A 14791-nucleotide genomic window follows, 5' to 3' on the forward strand; every position below is an offset into this window, starting at 1 on the left:
CTTGGTGATCCAGCAGTCATCTGGCGACTGGGACGCCAAGGATGCAAACATGGCGAGCTATCGATTCCTCGTCCAGCAGATCAGTGGGTACTTCGAAGGGTGCGAGTTCCTTCACGTGCCACGGGCCGACAACGACCAAGCAGATGCCCTGGCGCGGATCGGCTCCACCCGACAGGCTATACCAACCGGTGTCTCTCTCCAGCGCCTCCTCAAACCATCCATCAAGCCGTCTGCAGAGTCGGACTCTATCTTCGTACCGCCTGCCCCCGATGCAGCCGGATCCGACTCGAGGAACCCAGCAGGCGGCTCGGGGACTTCGACAACCGGCCCGGGGACTGTCGTAGTCGCACCCGGCTCGGAGACTTCAGAACCCGGCCTGGGAACTGCAGCAGTCGGCCCGGGGACTGTAGCAGTCGGCCCGGGGACTGCAGCGACACAAGAAGCGGTGGCCGACTCCAACTCCCCACCACCCAACCAGCCCACCCGAGTCACAGTGGCCGTACTAACAGTAGAAGAAGTCACAGCTCCATCATGGGCCCAGCCCATCCTCAACTTCCTAGTCAACAGAGAGCTACCGACTTATGAGATCTCGGCAAGATTAGTGCAACGCCGAGCCGGAGCATATGCAATAATAAACAGAGAGCTTGTCAAGCGCAGCGTCACTGGAGTCTTCCAGCGCTGCATCGAGCCAGAGAAAGGTGTGGCAATCCTCAGGGATATCCACCAAGGCGAATGCGGCCACCACGCAGCCTCAAGATCACTTGTGGCCAAAGCTTTCCGCCATGGTTTCTTTTGGCCGAATGCTTTGGAAGATGCCAAAGAGATAGTAAAAAGCTGCAAAGGATGCCAAGTCTTCAGTTCCAAGCAACACATGCCGGCTTCTGCACTCAAGACCATCCCCCTCACCTGGCCCTTTGCCATCTGGGGGCTGGACATGGTCGGCCCATTCAAGACAGCCCGCGGCGGCTTGACACATCTGCTTGTCGCCGTGGACAAATTTACCAAGTGGATCGAAGCGAAGCCGATCAAGAAGCTGAACGGGCCGACTGCCGTGACATTCATTGCCGACACCACTACTCGGTACGGCGTGCCGCACAGCATCATCACCGACAACGGCACAAACTTTGCCAAAGGAGCGCTGGCACGTTTCTGCGCGACACAGGGCATCCGACTGGACTTAGCGTCCGTTGCCCACCCGCAGTCAAACGGCCAGGTCGAGCGAGCGAATGGACTCATCCTCTCCGGCATCAAGCCCCGACTGGTCGTACCACTAGAGCGATCGGCCGGCTGCTGGCTCGATGAGCTGCCGGCTGTCCTCTGGAGTCTGCGTACTACCCCAAACAAGTCAACCGGCTTCACTCCATTCTTCCTTGTATATGGTGCCGAGGCTGTCATCCGAACTGACATCGAGTTCGACTCGCCTCGGGTCACCATGTACACGGAGGCGGAGGCCAAGGAAGCGTGAGAAGACGGCGTCGACCTGCTGGAAGAAGGCCGGTTGTTAGCACTCAGCCGGTCCGCCATCTACCAGCAGGGTTTGCGCCGTTACCACAACCGAAAGGTCAAGCCAAGATCTTTCCAAGAGGGCGACCTTGTGCTTCGGCTGATCCAGCGAACAGCCGGCCAGCACAAGCTCTCGGCCCCTTGGGAAGGCCCTTTCGTCATCAGCAAGGCACTAGGCAACGACTCCTACTACCTGATCGACGCACAAAAACCAAGAGCACGCAAGAGGGATGATTCCGGCAAGGAGTCGGAGCGACCATGGAACGCGAACCTCCTGAGAAGATTTTACAGTTGAAAGCAGTATGTATCATGCTACCTTTTTGTATTAAGTATGAAGCAATGGGCCCCCGAGGAGCACTCGGGGACTGCCCTCCTTTATCTATGAATCACGAGCGTCATACTCATGAATGTATTATTACATTTGATTTTCTGTCTGGCACCGGGTTCGACCAGTCGGCCCGGGGACTGGCCGTCTTAAGTTATATTAAAAGTTCTACCTGAAGTCAGACAAGTAGTGTGCCGGCACCCGAGCCCTCTCTTGTTGAAAGTCGCAGCTCGAAGAACCGACTGTCCGACTGGCAAGAGCCAAAGGCAGAAAGGATGCCCACACGAAAAACGGCTAAGGAGTAACGAACTTATATAACACAAAGACGGCCTCCAACCACGCCTACCGGCTGTCAAAACAGCCGGCTGGCCGGCCTCCCAGTCACTTCGCCAAAATCCAACAAAGAAAGAGTACTTGCCCTCCCAACTGGCCAAGCACTTCTCCAGCCACAGATTGCAGAGCAACTGTCCGACTGGGGAGGCGGCAACCAATGGAGGGCGGCAAAGGAAACAGCAGAAGGTCGAAAAGCAAAGAACAAGGGAAAGCCAAACGCATGCATAATTATATTTACACATAAGGCCCCCAACAGGCCGGCAGTCAATATTGTTCGAATACACCCCCAGTGGGTGGAATTGTGCAAACTTAACAAAATATTGTTCCAAGAGTGATAAAACAGGAAAATAGAGGCAGCAGACTAGACTAAGGGCGCAGTGTGGGAGCCGGGTTGGTCGGTGGAGACGGCACCGCCGGCTGGAGGAGTGGCCGGCTGGCGGGTCTCGGCTTGATCATCGCCGGCTGCAGGCGGCGCACCCACGCATGCCTTGTTGCTAGAGGCACGGTCAAGCTGAGGCTGACCGGCCGCTCCACCATCTGGCGCGATGTCTTCACCCTCCTCCTCCTCCTCGCCCTCGTCGCTGGAGTCGATCTCCTCTGCCGAGTCCTCGCCGTCTGCCGGGTTCAGCCCGAACCACTCCTCCGGCTGGGCAACGCCGCTGTTGTCCACCTCAGGAGCGAAGACGCCGGTGTCGGTGTAGTCGGCGATCGCCGAAGCCCGCTGGATGATAGCCGGCTGCACCGGCTCCAGCTCTGTGTCGGCCTCCTGCCGCCAGGTGGCCAGCTGGTCCAGACTCAGCTCGGGATACCAGGCCTTGGCGAACTCCAGCGCCCGCCTGGCGCCGGACCGAGCCGCAGAAGCCTTCCAGGCCTCGAAGCGGCCGACCGCCACCTCCAGCCAGTCGGCAGTCCGACTGGGGGTGCGGGGAATCACCTCACCAGGCCAGAGAGCGGCCAACACCTGCGCCCCAACGCGTTGAAGCCGGCGGAGCATGCAATGAGCCGGCTGGAGGCGGGCCTGAATCGCCAAGAGCTGCTCCTCCAGCGACCGGCGAGCGTTTGGCGCGATCTCGGCGCCAGCCTGCCTTCGTGCCTCGCGGTGGGCCTCGACGACCTGGTTGGCGGCGGTAGAGTAGTCAGGGAAGTACTCCGCACAAGGAAGAAAGAGAAAGAAGAGAAAAACACCAAGTCACAAAGTGAGCTAAAACGGCAAGCGGCAAGCAAGGATGAAGAGGAAGGCGGCCTACCGTCAACCAAGTCTTCGATCTGGCCATAGCCGCCGATCAGCGTCTGCTTCGCTTCGGCCCAGCTGGCCGCTTCTGTCTCATACTCGGCTTGGAGGGCGGCCTCACTGTCCTGCACCACCTTCAGGGCCTCCTTGTGGCTCTTCTCCTGGTCGGCCAACCTCTTGGCCAGGCGGTCACGCTCCTGTGCCAAGGCGGAAAACTCGGCCTCCTTAGCGCGGAGGGCGGCCTGAGCCCCGCCCAGCTGTTCCCTCATACTGGCGTTGGCCGCTGCAAGGATGGCAGAAAAGAAAGAAGCAGTAAGGAAGAAGTCGTCAAGGAAGATCCGACCCGACTGCTTAGCAGTCGGCCCGAATCTCGGGGACTACACCCAGTGGGTGCGCTGACGCGCCCCCATGTGAGATAAAAGACGAAGCACTTACCCCGGCTCTCAGATAGGTCAGCAGTCTTCCGGGTCAACTCCCAAGCCTGGGAGTTGAAGGCAGCCGCGCGAAGGTTGTGGTAGTCCTGCAAGTCAGGCAAAGGAGCGAATGAGAACAAGAATAGCAAAACAAGGCCCGCTAAGAAGTTCCAAGCCACCTGCTCAGCAGCCGACTCGGAACTCGGGGACTACACCCAGTGGGTGCGCTGACGCGCCCCCACAGAAGAAACCAAGATCAAAAAAGCAAAAATAAGAAGACTAACCCGAATGGCCGCCCGCATCGCAAGGAACTCGTTCCTCAGCGCCGCAGCCTGGGCTTGAAGCCGGTTCCGGACGTCCTGCGCTGCCACATTCACCACAGCCGTCCCTCCGCCCGGCGTCCACCCCGAGCTGGCGCTGGCCGCCTCCATGTCCTGGGCCGACGAGCTGGAGCCCGCGGCCTTCTACGGATCTGATGCAGCCTTCCCTGCGCGCTGGCGCAATGGCGACTGGACCACCAGATCCGTCCTCGTGGCCGGCTCGCCCCCGGCCGATTGCGCAGGCGGCAAGTTAGGCTGGCCGCCTTGGGTCGCTCCAGTCGGCGGGGCCGGTGCCGCCTCCCTCTCTAGGACGACGACGTCATCCTCCCTCTCCAATCCCGGCTGGTCGTCGCCGGCTTCCTCTGGCGGGGGCTCTGGGGCCTCAGGCGCCGCGACGCGCAGAGGGGTGACGAGCAAGGCCCCCTCCGCCATCGCCGCGGCCGCAGCCTCCGCCTGGGCCTTGGCCGCTGCGTCGGCGTGCGCCTTCGCTGCCTCCTCCTCCTGGGCCGCCTTGGTGGCAGCCGCCCTCAACTCCTCCGCCTCCCGCGCCTCCCGCGCGTTTCGCTCCGTCGCCGCCTGAAGCTCGGCGCGGGGGTCCACGCGGCGGGTGCTCCCGGATCCTCCCGGCGATCCGACGACGGAGGAGGCAGCAACCCGCTCGAGCGACAGCGGAGCCCTGATTTTTTCAGAAAGGATAAGGACTCGGAAACTACCAAAGAAAAGAAGAAAGAATGCACAAAGGAGTATACACTTACGCCGACACCGTCTGCGGCTGCTTCACCACCTTGCGGAAGCGGGCCGCCTTCGCGGCCGCCTCATCCCACCTGGTCGCCGCCGCCCCACCCTTGGGCTTCTTGCGCCGACTGCCGAACAAGCCCGACGCGGCACAACGCTTCTGCCCGCCGCCCCGAGCAGGCGGCGCGGCGGAGGAACCCGCGCCGTGGCCAGACGCCGGCTGGCAGCGTGGGACGACTTCCGCCTCGTTGTCATCCGGCCAGTCGTCGAAGCTGGCTCCAAGACCGGAGCCGCCCGCCTCGCCGCCGGCTTCCTCGCCACCCATCTCGGTGTTGTCCTCCATGCCCGCCGCCCCCAAGTCATAGTCCTCCAGGTCATGTTTCGCCCGGTCGGGGAGGAATCGGCGCTCCGTCTCCGACCCGGCCGCAGGTCGAAGGAGAGAGCTCTGCCAAGGCACCCCGACTGGTCAGAGACGGCCAGAAGGAATTCGGCAACAAAACTAAGGAAAGAAAAGGAAAGAGAAAACATACCATGGGCGGAGGATGCGCCCGGGAATATGGCTCCTTGCCAAACCGCCACTCTGCGGAGAGCTTGCAGTTCGCAAGGTAATTCACCATGTGGGCCACCTCGTCATGCGGCATGTCCTTGGTGCACATCCGGCTCGGATCGAGCTGGCCGCTCATCTGACAGATCAGGTGAGGGCGGCTCTAAAGCGGAAGCACCCAGCGCACGACGAAGGCGGCAAGCAAGTCGGGCCCAGTCAGGCCCTCCGACTGGATCATCACCCGCAGTCGGGCGACGGCCGCGGCTCCAGCCGGCGTCAGCGACGCGGCCCGATAGGACTAGTGGGGCCGCCTCCCAGCCGGCGGGCTGGCTACGTAAGCCGGCAAGTTGACGTAGTCGCCCTGCGGGGCGACGTTCTTCACGTAGAAATAGGACTTCTGCCAGCGCTTCACCGACTGGATTAACGTGATGACGGGGAAGGGGTTGTCGGCCGCCGGCCTCCGCATCGCGATGAAGGCGCCGCTCTGGGCCGGCACGCCCAGCATGCGGGTGCCCAGCTTAGATTGGAAGAACTCCCCCCAGAGCTCGATGGTGGGGAGAACGCCAAGGAAGCCTTCGCACAAGGTGACGAAGGCGGACAGCAGCACCACCGTGTTCGGAGTGAGGTGGTGTGGCTGGAGTTTATAGAAGTCAAGGAAGGAGCGGAAGAAGGCGCTCGCCGGCAAGCCGACGCCGCGCAGGAAATGCGAGCGGAAGACTACCCGCTCGCCTTCCTCCGGCTCCGGCGTGATCTCCCTTGCAGGCGTGAGGCGGACCCGCACCTGGTCCGTGCCGGGCAGCCGCTGCGTCTTGCGAAGGAACTCGATGTGGTCCATGTGGACGTTGGAGCCGTCCCAGTCCCCGCCGTACTGCATGGTGGCGAGAAGCTAGCGAGGAAGGGTGCGGCGGTGGAGAGAGCACGACCCTGCGGCGGCAGAGCTGCGGGGTGGAGTGAAGAATGGCGGGACGGCGCGGCGGCAAGGCGCTACTGCGAGGGGAAGCAGGAGGAAGAAGATGGCGGAGAGGAGAGGAGCGTGCGAGCGTCTGCCGCTTCCCCTCCTCCCCCTACTTATAGCCTCGTGCGGCGAAACCGAGGAGGCGAGGCGTGGGGAGGAACGTGGGATTAACTGCGCCCACTCCCCCATGTCCCGCGATTACTGCGCCCTAACGGCGTGCGGAAACCGTCGCCGGAAGACGTGCGGACGGCTTTGGGCCGCAAAGAATCTGCGCCTGGGCCTAGGCGTAGGAGTGGCGGGCCCTTGGCCTGCGGCGACGTCTTGTCGCGCGCGTGGGTTGGCAGACTCCCTTCAGCCAGGGGACGCCACGTGGTTTGCAGGCGGCGAGCGGCCGGCCCGCAGCCCGGCGCACGCGCCGACAGACTCCCGCCTTCTGACTTAAAAAAAATTCGCCAAGACGGCGCGCCCAACCGAAGCCGGCTCCCAGCTGCTGGCTCGTCAAGACAAGAAGCTGACCGAGCTTCTCAACCTCCACTCAGCCTCAAAGCCCAACCAGCTTCGGGGACTACTGTCGGAGTAAATGACCACGGGTAGCCTAACCGACTCCCCCTGGCTCTTTGAAAATTATCAGGCCGTTCAGGCCTTCAAGCATATAAAGCATAGGGCCGCCTTCCCCCGGCCGGCTACCCCCAGGGCCGACTCCCAGAAGGCGACCCAGCCCCGGAAACCTCCTCCAAGAAAGATACGAGATGGCTGACTCCGGGAAGCCGGCCCCAAGAAGACCGACTCCCAGAAGCCGGCCACGAAGAAAGCCGGCTCCCGGAAGCCGGCCAAGATTGCACCCACCAAGACTCAACCCTCATAGCGGCGGTATGATGGGGTGGGGCCATGGTATAGCCCACTACCCCCAATTCCCGGAGCAGGCGTGGCCACAGGGCAACGTACGGGCCAGCCATCCCCCGTCCGGCGCGGCACTGTAGCCATGTTGGCCTCGATGTCACCCACGACAGGTGCCAGAACGGCCTGCGGGCGGCGGGCCCCTTTGCCAGAGAGACATCTAAAGACGGCCCGGCCTCCTCTAGTCGGCCAGGGATGTGGCCAGCTCCCAATAGCCGGCTACCTCCCTCCCTCGAAGCATGCGCCCCATTAAGGAGACAAGACGAGGTAAGGCTACAGTGAGAGCTCGCAAGGCGGCGACACTGTAGCCACGCTTACCTCGACAAAGCCCTCATCATCAGAGGCGAGGCAACAGTAACCAGCCGCCGACAAAGCCCCCATGCGGTGGGGCCGGCGTGCCGGCCAAGAAGCCGGCAGCCGGCGGGACCCACCAGTCGGCGGGCCCCAATGACCGGTGGAGAAGCCGGCGAGCATAGACACTGACGGCTGGGACCCGCGCCCAGTCGGATTACCATTGTACCCCTGGGGCGTAGGCCTATATAAACCCCCGGGACACCCATGCAAAGGGTTGATCTCATAGAGTTACACACACCACCTAGAGAGAAAGGGAGAGCTAGGCTTGCCCTTCTTCTTCCTCTAGCCAGACAGCTCGAGGAGCACTTGTAGCCACTTGTATTGATCTAGTGATCATGCGGAGACCCCGCAGAGCAGGACTAGGGGTGTTATCTCCACAGAGAGCCCCGAACCTGGGTAAGATTCGCCGGCGTGCATGTCTTCGCCTCATGCCGTTTCCAGGCACCGGCGACGTCTTACTGGCTCCCACAATGATAAGCCATCCGTTGGCATATGTCGCACCTACCACCCGACACCACTATCGGAGTCAAGATAAAAAATTATGAATGTTTTGCTTTATGTGACTTGGGTGCTAGTGTTTCTACAATTCCGAAATATTTATGTGATGTGCTTAGTCTTACCGATATTGAAGAATGCTCTTTAAATTTGCACTTGGCGGATTCTACTAATAAAAATCCTATGGGAAGAATTAATGATGTTCTTATTCTTGTAAATAGGAATTATGTGCCTATAGATTTTATTGTTCTCGATATTGATTGCAATCCGTCTTGTCCAATTATTCTTGGTAAACCGTTTTTACGCACTATTGGTGCCGTGATTGATATGAAAGAAGGCAATATTAAATTTCAATTTCCACTAAGGAAGGGTATGGAACACTTCCCTAGAACAAGAATTAGGCCACCATATGAATTAATCATGAGGGCATCTTATGGATCTAGAACCAAAGATGACAACACTTAGATCCATGCGGTATGCCTAGCTAGGGGCATAAAAAGATACGCTTGTTGGGAGGCAACACAATGAATAAAATTTATTTTTATGTTTTTCTTTCTGTTCTTGAGTGTTTTCAAAATTATGCTGCTGTTATTATTGTGTTTGTGTTTTAATTAGTGTTTGTGCCAAGCAAAGCCTTTGGGATCATGTTGTGTGATAGTTGATTTGATCTTGTTGAAAAACAGAAACTTTAACGTCCAGAAAAATAATTTTTAAACATCACAGAAGCGACGAAAAATTCTGAATTTTTTACACAAGATTGATATACAAACTTCTCACGTTTTGCTAATTTTTTAGAATTTTTGGAGTTACATAAGTATTCGAAATATTCAGATTGCTACAGACTGTTCTGTTTTTGACAGATTCTGTTTTCGTTGTGTTATGTGCTTGTTTTGATGATTCTATGGTTTCCTTTGAAGAGTTTTTGCCATGGAAAAGTTAAAATACAGTAGATATAGTATAATAACAAAATATGAATGGGTTTACAACAGTACTTAAAGTAGTGATTTGCTTTCTTATACTAACGGATCTCACAAAGGTTTTATTGAGTTTTGTGTGATTGAAGTTTTCAAGTTTTGGGTGAGATCGCGATGGATGAAGGAATAAGGATTAGCAAAAGGCTAAGCTTGGGTATGCCCATGGCACACCAATATAATATTCAAGAAGTATCAAGCAACTAAGCTTGGGGATGCCCCCGAGTGGCATCCCCTCTTTCTTCTAACAAACATCGGTATTTTACTTGAAACTATAACTTTATTCGTCACATATTTTGAGTTTTGCTTGGAGCGTCTTGTATGATATGATTCTTTGCTTGTTTTGCTTTCTATTTTTAGTCATGAATCCTTGCCGGACACACCTATTTGAGAGAGCCAAAATTATGCTATGACTTATTAGAATTGCTCTTATGCTTCACATAAATTTTTTAGAGGCCTGGAATTGTTCTAGTGCTTCACTTATATCTTTTTGAGCATGGTGTGCTTTGTTATCTTTGAAGAAATTCTCTCATGCTTCACTTAGATTAATTTGAGAGAGAAAAATATGATGCTAATGTTCTTCACTTATATTTGTTTGAGCCTATTAAAAGCAACATATGAAACTAGTTCCAAAGTGATAGATATCCAAGGAGGACATAATAAAAACTTTCATGAAGATCATTGGACAAATTAAACTTGATTCCTTGTAACAGTTTTGAGATATGACGATAGTGATATGTGAGTCATGTTGATGAGTAATTATGCTTTAGTAAGAATATTGGTGTTAAGGTTTGTGATTCCCTATGCAAGCACGAAAGTCAATAGTTATGCAATGAAATTACATCCTACTTGTGGTGCATTATTCGGTGTTAGTTATGCTTAATGCTTGCTTATGAGATTTTTTTTGTTTCTTGGTTGGATGCTTCTCAATCCTTTGCTAGCCTTCATTTGCACTAAGTATGATAACTACTTGTGCATCCAAAATCCTTTAAACCAGTTTTTGCCACATGAGTCCACTTTACCTACCTATATGTTGTATTCTTTTGCCGTTCTAAGCAAATTTGTATGTGCTATCTCTAATTTTCAAAATAAATTTCTCTTTTGTGTGCTTGTACTGATCATGAAACGGTAGGGGTGGCTACTATATTTCCATGCTAGATGTGTTATTCCCAAGATGAGTGCTTATTCACTTGTCATTGCACGAGAGTATGGCAAAGGTATTAGGGATGCCCAGTCCCAAAATGAAAAACGAATTTACTTTATGTAGTCAAATAATAAATTCCTTGGTAAGTGTTGGTATGGAAGGCACCCGTGGATACCGGTAGCCATGGAAAGTGAAAGTATGGTTGAAAAAGGAATAAACTTTATTTTCTGTTTGGGAACCGCCTATGATATATCTAGCATGGAAAGTATTGAGAACTACTCGATCGTTTTTGTTGACAGAAAAAGCATGCCACCCAAAATGTTTTTATCTCTATCTTTTTCGCTTTGAGCTCTGGCACCTCTACAAATCCTTACTTCCCTCCGCGAAGGGCCCTTCTATTTACTTTATGAAATTTTTAGTTTTACTTGGGTCTCCATCTTGTCTTATAAAGCACCAACTAAGGGGCACTATGATCATACTTGAGCATTGGGTATAGCTAATATGCGAGTGTGTTTCCTGAATGGATCAATGACTGAGCATAATGGGCTAGTGATAACTTGCTTTAGTGTTGATATTTTGAAAGACATGCATGGTTGCTTGTTGATATGCTTGAGTATTGAAATCCACATGTCAAAACTAGACTATTGCTTTGAACCATATATAAGTCCAAATGTCCATGCTACAAAGAAGAGAATATGTGATGAACATGTTAGGTAGCATTCTAGATCAAAAGTTCTATTTTTATCATTTACCTACTTGAGGACGAGCAGGAATTAAGCTTGGGGATGCTGATACGTCTCCAACGTATCTATAATGTTTTATTGTTCCATGCTGTTATATTATCATTCTTGGATGTTTTACAATCATTTTATAGCAACTTTATATCATTTTTTGGGACTAACCTAATGACATAGTGCCCAGTGCAAGTTGCTGTTTTTTGCTTGTTTTTTACTTCACAGGAAATCAATACCAAACGGAGTCCGAACACAGCGAAACCTTTTGGTGATTTTTTCTGGACCAGAAGACACCTGTTGGGCCAAGAAAGTACCTGAGGGGAGCTCCGAGGGGAGCACAACCCACCAGGGCGCGCCTGGGGGCCCAGGCGCGCGGTGGGTTGTGCCCACCTCGGTGGCCTCCCACGCCGCCTCTTTGCTCTATAAATACCCCAACATTCCAGAAACCCTAGGGGAGTCGACGAAAAGCAATTCCAGTCGCCGCAAGTTCCAGAACCACCAGATCCAATCTAGACACCATCACGGAGGGGTTCATCATCCTCATTGGCGCCTCTCCGATGATGCGTGAGTAGTTCATTGTAGACCTATGGGTCCATAGTTAGTAGTTAGATGGCTTCCTCTCTCTATTTTGATTCTCAATACAATGGTCTCTTGGAGATCTATTTGATGTAACTCTTTTTGCGTTGTGTTTGTTGGAATCCGATGAACTTTGAGTTTATGATCAGATCTATGTTTTTATCCATGAAAGTTATTTGAGTTTCTTTGATCTCTTATATGCATGATTGCTTATAGCCTCGTATTTGTTCTTCGAATCTTTGGTTTAGTTAGGCCAACTAGATCGATTTTTCTTGCCATGGGAAGAGGTGCTTTGTGATGGGTTTGATCTCACAGTGCTTGATCCCAGTGACAGAAGGGGAACTGACATGTATGTATCATTGCTATTAAGGATAACAAGATGGGGTCTATTTCTACATAAATAGATCTTGTTTACATCATGTCATCGTTCTTATTGCATTACTCCGTTTATCCATGAACTTAATACACTAGATGCATGCTGGATAGCGGTCGATGTGTGGAGTAATAGTAGTAGATGCACGCAGGAGTCAGTCTACTAATCTTGGACGTGATGCCTATATAATGGTCATTTCCTAGATATCGTCATGATTATTTGAAGTTCTATCAATTTCCCAACAGTAATTTGTTTACCCACTATATGCTATTTTTTCTCGAGAGAAGCCACTAGTGAAATCTACGGCCCCCGGGTCTCTTCTTTATTATATTTGCCTTCGCGATCTATTTTTATTTGCTTTTATTTTCAGATCTATTAATCCAAAAATACAAACATACCTTGCTGCAATTTTTATTTATTTATTTTATCTCGCGTTCCCGCGAGATCTGTTTATCCAATCTACTACAATTTTACCTATCTTTTTACCCGTGAGGGATTGACAACCCCTCTCTTACGTCGGGTTGCAAGTATTTGTTCTTTGTGTGCAGGAGGTGTTTACGTGGTGTTGTGTGGTTCTCCTACTGGTTCGATAACCTTGGTCTCATCACTGAGGGAAATACCTACCATAGTTGTGCTCCATCATCCCTTCCTCTTTGGGGAAATACCGACGTAGTTCAAGCCGCATCAGGAGCCACATTCCTTGTGGTGAAGCTCCGTGGTTGTGTTGGGAGGCTCCAATTCGGTTGTGGAGAGAGCCCCAACCTTGTTTGTAAAGGTCTGGTTGCCGCCTTCAAGGGCGCCACTAGTGGAATCACGACATCTCGCATTGTAAGAGGGTGTGAGGAGAATACGGTGGCCCTAGTGGCTTCTTGGGGAGCATTGTGACTCCACACCGCTCCAACGGAGACGTACTTCCCCTCAAAGGGAAGGAACTTCGGTAACACATCCTCGTCTTCACCGTCTCCACTTGTGGTTACTTCTTACCTTTACTTTGTGAAAGCTTTACTTGTGTTGTGTCCTTTGTTTGCTTGTGGTGTTGTTGTTGCTAGCATCATATAGGGTGCTCACCTAGTTGCATATCTGGACAACCTATTTGTTGCTTAACCTAATTTGTTAAGAAAAGCTAAAAATTGGTAGTTGCCTATTCACCCCCCTCTAGTCAACAATATTGATCCTTTCACATGGTATGTGTCCTCCATTGGTCCAATTAATTTTTTGTTTAGTGCACTATGTATGGTTTATTGTGCTTTTTTTGGTGACTAAGTACGTAAGCTTGCTTGTTAAATTTATGAATTTCTAGGGAGTTTTGATGCCATATATGGTCGCAAGGAACTTACAAGAGTAGCCTCCTCCAATTGCTTTGTGTTCTATCAACTTTTTATGAGGTTGTTAAAATTTTCTCATAATATGAAGAAATGTTTGAACAAATTTGCACGTCTCATAAATTCCTCAAGTTTGAGGGAAACATGGTCTTCCTCACGTACGGAGTTCATACGTCCATCATATGGATACTATGTTTTTGATATTCCTCATCCGGTGGATGTAAACGCTATAAAATAGCCGTCTGATACATTTATGCAAGAGGCGGGTTTCAAGGATGAATTTTACACCCTAGGGCAAACGCAGGTTTGGCGGATTTTGTGGCAAATTATTGTCCTCTATATGAAAATTTATCTAATCATTTCTTGCAACACTTTCATTATATTTCTGAGCCTAACAAACCGCGAGTAACATATCGTGTTGTGGATATAACTATTGGATATGACCCGCCCAGGAGGGGCCGGGTTATACCAATGGCGGTTCATCAAGACGAAGCCCATGAAGATGTTGAAGATGGCAGTTCATGAAACATACTTGCTAAGGGCCCGAAGCCCAGAGGCGACTTAAGGCCGATAGGTGTAAACCTCCATATATATATATGACTTGGATTGTAAGGCAAGTATACTTAGTCACCGAGCCGGACACATTGATGAAGAACCGGTCGGGACTCTGTGAGTCGCCGGGCGTCAACCTGTGTATATAAAGGGACGACCCGGTGACGGCTTAGGGACAAGAAACAAAAGATCGAAAGCTAGGTCAAACGTATTCGCTCCTTGGTAATCAAAACCTAAGCAATACCACCTCAAACTGGATTAGGCCTTTACCTTCACTGCAAGGGGCCGAACCAATATAAACTTCCTGTGTTTTTTGTCCCGTTTTACCCCTTTAAGCTAACCTAGTTGCGATGGCTCCACGACTAAGTCCTTTTGCTAGGACATCTGTCGTGACAATTCCACGATAGTTGGCGCCCACCATGGGGCCAGTGCACAGTGGTTTTGAGTTCTTACAGGGAAGCTTTGAAGGCTTAAAGGGATACGCTATGGGCCGGATGACCAAGAGTCGTCGCGGCAAGCTCTACATCAACGATGAGGGCTGGGGTCCCGAGGCCGGCTCAATCGAGTATGGGTACCGGGTCCCCTTTGGAGGAATACACGTCTTCATCGGCAAGATCGGTGAACCAGGCCCTGAGCCGGACATCTGCACCGACATCGTCGAGACGGCTCAACGTGCACGACCCGCCCGAGTTCAACCCGCCGTGAAGCGTGCCTTCGTCGGTTTCATCCATGGGGCGGAAATTGAAAACGGATCTATGTCTGGCGGTGAGATGGCCATCTACTCTGATGGTGAGTCGTCCACGGGTGAGACTACTTCTTTGTATCAACTGCAAGACGGCCGGCTTGGGGGCTATTCCGATGGTTACGGCATTCCGGACCCCTATAAGCCGCTGAAGAGGGTTGCTATCTTCATGGCCGGTACACAACCAGTGCTTGGTTCAACAACCGCTGCGGCTATGACCTCCAGTTCAATGGCTGCAACGGCGGCTGGTGCCAGCGACTCTGCATGTCCGC

The sequence above is a fragment of the Triticum aestivum genome, chromosome 6D, assembly GCF_018294505.1.
Source record: "Triticum aestivum cultivar Chinese Spring chromosome 6D, IWGSC CS RefSeq v2.1, whole genome shotgun sequence".
NCBI lineage: Eukaryota > Viridiplantae > Streptophyta > Magnoliopsida > Poales > Poaceae > Triticum > Triticum aestivum.